Below are 10,041 nucleotides of genomic sequence, written 5' to 3' on the forward strand. Positions count from 1 at the left end.
TTTAATTTCCGGAACACACGAATGAGTTATCTTAAAGTCTGGGTGTGATAACTCTAGTATCTACATCTCCCAGAGGGCTCTTTCTTTATCCAACTTGTCTCCGAGGTTTTGATAAAGTCTCACCTGTTTTATATGTCTATTTTTCATTAAGTGCCAGACCTAATGGACAAAAAGGGTAGAGATCATTGGAAGTACTGGACTCTGTTCACCCAGAGAGGATTTATTCTTGTTTATAGGAGGGATTAGGGCAGGGGCAAACCACCTAATTGAGTTGACTTAAGCTGGATTTCAATCTTTGTGAGAGGAGGCTATTTTGGTTCATCGTTACTCCTGGGGTCCAGTGGGAAGCCTGGGATGTTTACCAGGACCCCTTCTCACTGATGAGCCCTGAACTCCAGGTATCATCTACCCTGAGAAACTTCCAGAAGCTCTTCTCATCCTTTTAGCTTCAACTCTAGAATTGGGAGAGAGCTCAAGTGGGGCCAAGTGTTGGTCTCCCTCCATGGGACTCCCTTTCCTGCAGCACCTTGGCCCACACATGCTTTGCTGTCTTGGTAGTTTTCCATGCTTTCAGACAGACGTTCTAGAAATACTTTACCCAGCCTTTCTAATTCTGCTTGACCTGATACAATCTGGTTTGAAAAATGTTTGCATGATTTTTATTTACTCTTACCTACTTCAGTGAGTCTGAAAAAGGAAGCCCTTAAGAGCACCCAGGGGTATTTCTCAAACTTTCTCTCAAATGAAAAATTCTGCCAATAATAACTTTGAGAGCCCATCAGAAAATAGGGGAACACTCTGATCCAACTCTCTTAGATGCCCTAACATGTGACATTCCTGGAGGGCTGCTGAGATGGGCCATTTCAAAGGCTTTTCTTTGCCTTTGTTCTGTCCTTCCCAAACTACGACAGCAAGACCGTCTGTGCCCCCCGCCCACACACACACCCAGCAGCCTGCTTCCTACACTTCTACTTACTCCCAATGCTAGGGGTTCAAACTCAGGTATATCCAACCTCAGATGACAGAAAAGGCTCACAAAAGTAAAAACATATTTACAAGAGTTCACATAAACGGAATCCTCATTTGGAGAGAAGTTGTCATTTCTGCATCTCTTAAAGGATTACTGCTTTTCCCCGTAACTGTGCCTCTGAAATGCTGTTCCTCCTTTTGAGAACATTCTCTCTCTTTAGTTTTCATCATGTACTCTACTTCAGTCTCTTGGCCTCACCTTTCTCCAGAACCCTTAATCTCAGCTCCAGCCACCTGCTGGGACCACCTCTGCATAACACCAACCACGCTCATGCAGGCACACACTGACCTCCTCCTCCCTGCCAACACTACGATGCCCCTTTCCTTCTGTCCTGGGGCCACCCCAATGACACTGAATCATCAGATGCCAAAGGACACACATGCACAACCCAGAAGGGAGGGGGAGTTAACCCTCATGACAGAAGGAAAACAGGAGTCTGTAGGAAAGTTCCTCTCTTCCTTACCCAAGAGTGTTTTGAGTGATTGAAGATATCTTTAAAATATTCCCCCAGGCGGACTTTCCTGAGACACACTTTACATGGCTTCTTGGAGGATGGTCCCGTTAGACTGAGCTATCCCAGTTGCTCTAAGTGGCAGCTAGTTTGTAAACGCATTCTCATATTAGCTCTACTTCTTTCTCTGTATATGAACCCAAACAAACATATGACAATGACTGATCTGTGCAGTTAAAAAGAAAAGAAACAAAAAATTAGACAACAGTTTTGTATTAGTCAAAAGGGGTAAGCAAAGGGCTAAGTATTCTAGAGCTCTTGTACTGTCCAGAAGAAATTGTCAACTTTGTGTTTAAACTTTAGACCTTGTTAAATTAAAATACATGATAACTTTCAAGAATAACCACTAAAAAAAGAGGAAGCATAATTCCAAATCTTAAGAAAGAAAAACATGGAGTAGGAAAAAACGTTCCAAAAGAACTCAGTTAAGTGTGCCTGGATGGCTCAGTCAGTTAAGCATCAGACTCTTGATTCAGCTCAGGTCATGATCTCAGGGTCATGAGATCGAGTCCCACATCAGGCTCCATGCTCAACATGGAACCTGCTTGAGATTCTCTCTTTCCCTCTGCTCACCCCCATGCTCTCTCTCTCTCTAAAATAAATAAGTAAATCTTAAAAAAAAAAAAGAATTGAGTTAATCCAAAAATAAGAACGCAAGAAAGAAAAAAACCAGAAACAAAATACATGGAACAAATAGAAATCAAAAAGTAAAATAGAATCAAAGACTAAATTGGGCACCTTGGTGGCTCACTCAGTTAAGTCTCTGCCTTCGGCTCAGGTCATTATCCCAGCGTCCTGGGATCGAGTCCCGCATTGGGCTCCCTGTTCAGTGGGGAGTCTGCTTCTCCCTCTCCCACCCCCCCTGCTTGTGTTCCCTCTCTCGCTGTGTCTCTCTCTGTCAAAAAAATAAATAAAATCTTTAAAAAATACTATTCTAAATTTATTTACCAAAAAACCTGCAAAATAATTCTAAATTTCCTTTTCAAAAATCAAGATCAAGTAAAGTGCCCAAGTCAAGAATGTCAAGAAGATATCACCATTTCTATTGACATTATACTAGAGGTCCAAACCAGTATTATACTTTAAGAAAAATAAAAAGCAAAATGACTGGAACTGACATTATTTTCATACAGTGATTGTTTATAGAGAAAACCCAAAAGAATCAATAAACAAATGATTAGAAGAAATAGACAAATTATTAAAATCAATGACAAATTGTTGTATCCAATAAAGCGGCTGGATAAAATATCAATTTACAAAACTATTTCTACTCTAGCAACAAACTATTACAAAGTGTAAATTTAAAGGATATCACAATAGCAACAAAAACTACAAAGTATCTAGGAATAAACCCGACACAAAATGTGCAAGATCTGGATACAGAAAACAGTACACCTTCACTAGAAAGACTCTAGTGAAGACCTAATAAGCAGATAGCTATCCCTTGTTTATAAACTGGAAGACTCAGAATCAGAAAGATGTGAATTCTACCCAAACTGATCTGTATATTCAATGCAATGCCAATTAAAATCCCAACAGGTTTAGTGCCGTGTGTCTGTGCAACTTGAGAAGCTTGTTCTAAAATATGTATGGAAAACAGACAGGACCAAGAATAGCCCAGATAGAAGATGAAGAAGAAAAATAAGGAAGACTTTCCTCTACTAAATAATCAAGACTTTTTATATAACTGTGGTAATTAAACAGCGTTGTGTGGACACTAAGATAGACAAATTTTCCAGTAGAACAGAATAGGCAGTTTAGAAATACAGCCGTACATAAATGGAATGTTAATATATGACCAAGTTGGCAGGACAATCAGTTGGGAAAAGCGGGGCTAGTCGAAAAAACAAACCTGGGTGAGGGTGAGTCGTTTGTATGTAAAAGTAAAACCATAAACTAAATTCCAGAGAACATAAGAATTCAAATGTCAAAAGCAGAACTAAATTTTTTAGAAGAGTAAGTTAATATATATTAGGATGGGGAAAAAAACAGAATAAATATTTATAAATTTGAAGTTCAGAACATGTATTTATTAAAATAGGAAGTGAAGGGGCGCCTGGGTGGCTCAGTCATTGAGCGTCTGCCTTCAGCTTGGGTCGTGGTCCCGGGGTCCTGGGATCGAGCCCCGCATCGGGCTCCCTGCTCCGCGGGAAGCCTGCTTCTCCCTCTCCCACTCCCCCTGCTTGTGTTCCCTCTCTCGCTGTGTCTCTCTCTGTCAAAAAATAAATAAAATTTTAAAATAAATAAATAATAAAATAAAATTAGGAAAAGACAAGCCACATATGAGAGAAGAAACTTGCAACATATAACTAATAAAGTAGTGTTCAGTACAATCCACTAAAAAAAAAAATGAGCAAAAGACATGAACTGGCTATTATAAAGGTGAGCCAAGGATGGACTCTGTATATTGGCCCCTAGGTTGTTTATTTCTATGCAGCAGATTGGGACCTGTATAAGCTCAACACCTGCCAGTAAGTACCAAACTCAAATTTTTACACATCCAGTTGTTTTAAACACACCCCCAATAAGCAGAGTTTTAGCCATTTAAGAGCTGCCTGCCTCTTTTGCATACTTCATGAAACTGTGTCCAACACCTGCTAGTCATAGATAAACCACGTGGTTATAAAGACCCCAAACTGCTGCTGCCCTTTGGAGCTTTCTGACTCAGAGACTTCCGGCTGGGCTGCAGAGCAAGGTCCCTTAACCATCTGGGGATTTCCTTGCCCTCCTCTCCTTCTAGATGCCCCAGAGTCTCCGGATTGTCTACTTCTGTGAGGGACTTCCCACATACAAATCTGTCAAAGCCAGCCCAGAGAAAACCTGTGTGTGTTACTGCCACCTCCTGGTCATATCTTTTTCCTTCATCTGCCCTGAAATCCCTCCAGCCCCAGACACTGACATTTCACAGTAAAGGAACTATACAGGTGGCCAATAAATATATGAGATGCTTCACCTCAGGGATAGGCCAAATAAGGTTGGGATGAGACACCATTTAGCTCCCATATCATTGCCCCAAATCAAGAAGTCCGAAGCATTAGGGAAGATATGGATGCCAGTAGAAGGGTAAACTGGCATAACCACTTTTGAATAAAGGTATGATACTATCATAAAAAGTTAAACACTGACGGACCCAAGACCCATCAATTCTACTCCAAGGTAAATATACGCAAGAGAAATGTTTGTGCAGAAGCACCAAAAGGCAACGCTCATAACAGCACTGTTGGAAATAGCAAAAAACTAGAAATTGCATAGATGTTCAGCAGCTGGAGAATGGATAAATAATAATACACTCACATAATGGGCCATTATGTAGCGGTGACAATGAAAGAAATGCAAGGATGAATCTTAGGTCTGAATATTTATGTCCCCCCAGGATCCGTATGTTGAAACCCTAGTGCCCAGTGAGATAGTATTAGGAAGTGCTGGCATTCATGAGTGGGACTGGGTGCTTAAGGAGCCCCCACGGGGATCCCTAGGCCTCTGCCATATCAGAAGTCTACTACCCGGAGGAGGAGCATGCGGCACCCTGCTGCCAGCCTTCAGAACTGTGAGAAATAGGGGCGCCCGGGGGGCTCAGTCAGTTGAGCACCAGACTCTTGGTTTCAGCTCAAGTCCTGATCTCAGGATCTTGGGATGAGCCCCATCAGGAACTCTGAGCTCTGCCCCTCCCCCTACTCGTGCCCTGAAATAAATAAATCTTTAAAAAAAAAAAAAAAACCGTGAGAAATAAATTTCTGTCCTTTCTAAATGTGTGGCAGTTGGTCAAAGCAGCCCGAATGAACTAAGACAGTAACATGTTTGTGAAAGTCCAGAACGCTAGACAGAAGTTAAAACGAAAACAGAAACCACTGTATTGCTTAATACGTCAGTGTGAAAAGTTAAAGCAATGTAAGAGTAAACGCAAATCAGGACGGAAATAACTTCGGAGGGGGAGGCAGTAGCAAAGAACCGGGACCACGTATCCCTCCAGGAAAGTTACTGGCCGATTTCAGTTCTTGGGTCCGACGGCGAGGCGGCCGGTTAAAGGGGACGTTCACCCGCGGACTTTTTTCTAAGTAGGCTGGGGCCCAGGGCGGAGCCGGAGATCAAGACCTGAGCTGAGATCGAGCCAGAGGCTTAACCGCCTGGGCCCCCCAGGCGCCCCTCATTGCGGGACTTTTGAAACAAATTTAAACGAGCCATTCAGGGGCCCCGTCTTAGCGATTAATCCCGTGCACTCGGGGCTCTCTAAGACGCCCCCGGTACCCTCACACGCGCAGGCCTCGGGCCCAGCGCGTCAGGCACGGCCGGGAGCCCACCTGCGGCCTCCCCGACCCGGCACCTGGCGCCCCCCGGCAGCACAGCCCCTGCCGCCCCGACGCAGACAAAAGAGGCGGCAGTCACGTGGCGCGGCCGCCCACGCCCGGCGCGCCGTGACGTCACCACCCGGCGACCGGGCCATTGATTCCCGGCGGCGGCGACGGCGGCGGCGGCGCCGCTACGTGGTGGGGGCGGGCGGGGAGGGTGCGCGGCCGTGGCAGCCTCTGGGGTCGGGCCGTGGCCCGGAGGATCACCGCACCCGGTAAGGAGGCTGTTTCCTTCTCCGCACCCCCTTCCCGACCCGAGCCGCTGAGAGAGGGGGGCGCTGGGGGGAGGGGGCCCGGGGGTGTGCGTGCGCGTGCGCCCGGGCGCGTGCGCCCGCGTGTGTGTGCGCGCGCGCGCGCGTGCGTGTGTGCCCGGGCGCGCCCGGTGCGCGCGCGGATGCCCTGGCGCGCGTGCCATCGGAGCCCAGCAGCTGGGTACCAGCGGCTCTGCTGCCCTCGGCGCGGACAGCGTCTGGACGCGGGGCTCCTGGGGCTCGTCCAGGGCCGCGCCGCCCTGCGCCTCCCCGCCGGGACCTCCTGCGCCCGCCCCGCAGCCCCGGGGCAGCCCGCGCTGCCCCTGCGTGCCTTCCGCGGGGAAGGCGTGGGCGTCCGCCGCGGACAGCCCGCTGCGGGTCGCGGCCACCGCGCGGTGCCTCGGCCTGGCCCTGCTGCAGGAGGCCTAGTTGCGTCACCGTGGCCTGTCCTCCGGCCTCCGTCTGCTCGGCGTGATTCTCGGGCCCCGCCAGAGGGTAAGCCTGCCGCAGGTGTTCGTGTGATGTCAGAGTTGGGGAGACCTGCCTTTCAAAAAGGGATACCTGCCATTGGGTCTTCAGTGCAGCGCGGGGGAGCCCCAGCAGGCGTTTGGCAGAGACGGCGGAGGCTGAGCTGCTTGGGCCGCACGCTCGCGCCCAGAGGCCTGTGCTGCCGCCGGGGAGGGGGGCGGTAGGTGACGGGGAGCGCAGAACGCAGGAGCCTCAGGTTGCCGAGCGAACGAGAGTGATGGTGCCAACTTCTCTCCTTACCAAAGAAGGCACGTTCCCATCGTTGCAGAGCTCCCGAAATATCTTGTTCGTTATTTAAACAAACAGTTGCGTGCTTGCTGTATGGGAAGCGGAGGAGTAAGAGTGGAAATGGGCGTGAACTTTGGAGTCAGGTCTGCCGTTTGCCGTCGGTGTCACATTCAGTGAGTTGTTAACTCCTCCCGCTCGCGCTTACCGACCAAATGAGGGTAATTATGTCCACCTCGCAGGGCTATTGTCAGAATTTGAGGCGTCCAGCTATTATTAGTAAGGGTACAGCACCCAGGCACTTGAACTTGCTCCCTTGCTGAGGGCTTCCCATGGGTACAGCTGATTGAGAAGGGGGGAACTTTTTGCTATTTTGGGTGTTTGCCATTCTGCCAGATGTGATGAAGCAGACGGGGCGGTGGGGGGGGAGGGTAGTAGAAGGAGGAATCTCAAAATCCATAATCTCTCTACTAAAGACCTCATAAAATTTTACAACTGGAAAGAGGTTAAGGCCTCGTTTAATTACAGCTTCTCTTTATTGAGCACTTGGTATGTGCCTCACACTGTACAGAACACTTTACATCCACTGATTTAATACCTCCTGCAACCCAGTGCAATAAGTAAGCATATCCCCATTGTTCAGATCCAGAAGATTAGTCTCGGCCAAAATCCCGACGCTAATTAATGGCAGAACTGGAACTGGAACCCAGGCTTCTCGGGCTTGTTCTTTCTCAGTGACTACAGTCCTAGCATCGTGAACCTGGGGTAATGGGGCAAGGGAAGCATAAGCAGAGTTCAGAGGGCCAGTATTTGCTGAAAGAATAATATTTCAAATTGTTCAGTGATAAATTATCTTTTATTTTACATTTTACCCAGCATTGTCCAGATGTGAACCGAGATTTGGCCTTTTCACCCAGAGAAAAAGGAAAGGCTCATGGGCACACAGTGCTGGGATCGTGGGCACACAGTAGGTATTTGGTAAATACCTGTGGAAAGAAGAAAAAATCTTGAGGTATTGTTATTTCTGCTGGAATGAGACCCATTGCTTAATACACAAAGGCTTCCTTAGCTAGCTGTTCTAGCTTTATACGGTAATGGTGTAATGTGAGCATCTTTCTTGTTCATGGATTTAAAGATTTGAAGCTGTATTTTAGTCTGAGATTGGTATTGTCTGTGACCAACCGATTAGAGTTTTCAAATATGTGAACAAGAGGACCTGAGCTTCGGGCATCTGTAGTGACCTCTTGAGAAACAGCAGTTTATTTTGCTCTAACATCTGTTAGAATTGGACCATAATGGGTCTAGCTGTCCGAATTAAGTTTTCTAGAGAACACTGGATGATTGTTTGGTTATAGGGTAAAGAGTTCAAAATATTAAGTTTGTGGCAACATTAAATATTTGGGAAAGACCTGTGACTGATGTGCATTAATGTGGGAATAGTAAACTGGTTTTAAATAGATATTCTTGGTGTCCTTGATCAGCTGTTCCGTGTTAGTTCTCTGAAGATGACTTAGGGCCATAGAGTGGATTATATAAACTCACAGGTTTATATTACTCATCCATATAGACTGTAACTTACACACACACCTAAGGACCTGTCGTTGCTGCTTCTGTACCCTCCCGGATGCCTCGAAGCCACCTATTTCACTGTCTTTATCAAACTTAATGGGAGAAACTCTCACATAATCTATCCTCCATTACCCTTGTACCCCATCATCACGACATACACAGTGAAGCTCTTTCGCCCAAAAAAGGGTATATTAATCCAGTTGTGAATGGCAGAAACCCAGTATAAACTTAAGCAAAAAAGAGTCCCCCAACCTCCTGTGATCATTTAACTAGGAAGTCCAAAGATGAGCTTCAGGTATGGCTGGATCATAAGGCTCAAAGAATGTCATGAAGACCCTCTTGGCCCTGCCTTTCTCATTTATTGACCTCATTTTCTCCTGCTGCCTTCTGTAGACATGCTGAAAAAGCTGAGCACTGGCAGCCCCAAGCGGGTGACTTTACAGTTCTCTTCTGCATTGTAAACTAATCTCAGTGGCCAAGGAGACACGGATGCCATGGTTGGTCAGGTCTGTGTCACAGGCCCACTCCTGGGATGAAGGAGTAACCTGCTCCTGCATAACCACATGGGATGACTACTGTGTGCATGTGCGCGCATGCTCATATCCCACCTCTTTGAGGTCCTTCCAAAGCCTTCCGACTGGAACGAATCCCCCTGGTTTTGTGTGTCCGTCGAGTTGTTGCTGTGTTGTGGCACTGACACTGACCCTGAGCCTCCTAACCCCTCCACACCTGTGTGGCGGTTGCATCCGCCCTTCCCCACAGCTTCATCCGACTGACTGCCTTCTGGACTCAGGTTATGCTTCTCCTCCCAGAAGCCGTCCTTGACCTCCATCAGTGAGTTAGGCCCCCTTCTCTCCTGCTCATGGGTAAACACCTGATTTGGTCACTCCCATCCTTAGTTGGCATTATTTCTCTTCTTAGCACTTATAACCAGTTGATGTATATTGATTTGTTTATTGCCTATCTCTCCTTGTTAGAACATCAACTTCATGAAAATAACGAGGAAAAGAGGTTTTGTTTCATTTACTGCTGTGTCTCTAGGACCTAGGACAGTGCCTGCACATGCTTTGTGCTTAATAAATGTTTATTAAATGAATGAATGAAAATCTGCCCACAGGGAGAAACCGCTGACATCGTGTTGATGAGGATTCCAGTCTGCACGATAGATACAGTTTTCACTGTAAATTCTGTAAACTCCAGTACTGCGAGCCCACCCTGGAAAGGCAGAACCTCTCCCCAGGTCCCTGCAGAGGCCAAGGGTCAGGCCCCAAGGAGAAGCCACATGGAATTCCACCCCTTGAAATGTTTCCCTCCATACTCAACCCTTTCTGAACTGTGATAGGTTGTATGTGGAGGCTTTTTCCATAGTTTGAGTCCTTTTCCGTAGGGTATTTATTTTTAAAACATTTATTTGAGCACTTACAAGGTGCCAGGCACTGTCCTAAGCCTTTTATAAATAACTCATTCTTCGACTGGAGTTTTGGGAACAGGGTTGTGAACTTTAAAACTTTTTTTTCTTTTTAAATACCAAAACACTCAAGAAACGCTGAAAAATCCCAATTAGAGGGACGCCTGGCTGGC

General features: G+C 46.7%; 1 long non-coding RNA gene across 2 annotated transcripts; it reads left to right on the forward strand.

Moving 5' to 3' along the window:
• Nucleotides 1–6,937: 6,937 nt before the first annotated feature.
• LOC112813789 (uncharacterized) lies at nt 6,938–9,656 on the forward strand. 2 transcript variants are annotated; one of them, XR_003205574.2, is made up of 2 exons: nt 6,938–7,067; nt 7,768–9,656. It is a non-coding gene; the product is annotated as an uncharacterized lncRNA (long non-coding RNA). The 2 variants fall into 2 exon arrangements; XR_012376947.1 differs by having other exon boundaries at nt 6,986–7,112.
• Nucleotides 9,657–10,041: the final 385 nt, after the last annotated feature.

Source organism: Callorhinus ursinus, unplaced genomic scaffold (assembly GCF_003265705.2).
Source record: "Callorhinus ursinus isolate GAN/ISIS: 27379988/994484 unplaced genomic scaffold, GSC_fseal_2.0 scaffold92, whole genome shotgun sequence".
NCBI lineage: Eukaryota > Metazoa > Chordata > Mammalia > Carnivora > Otariidae > Callorhinus > Callorhinus ursinus.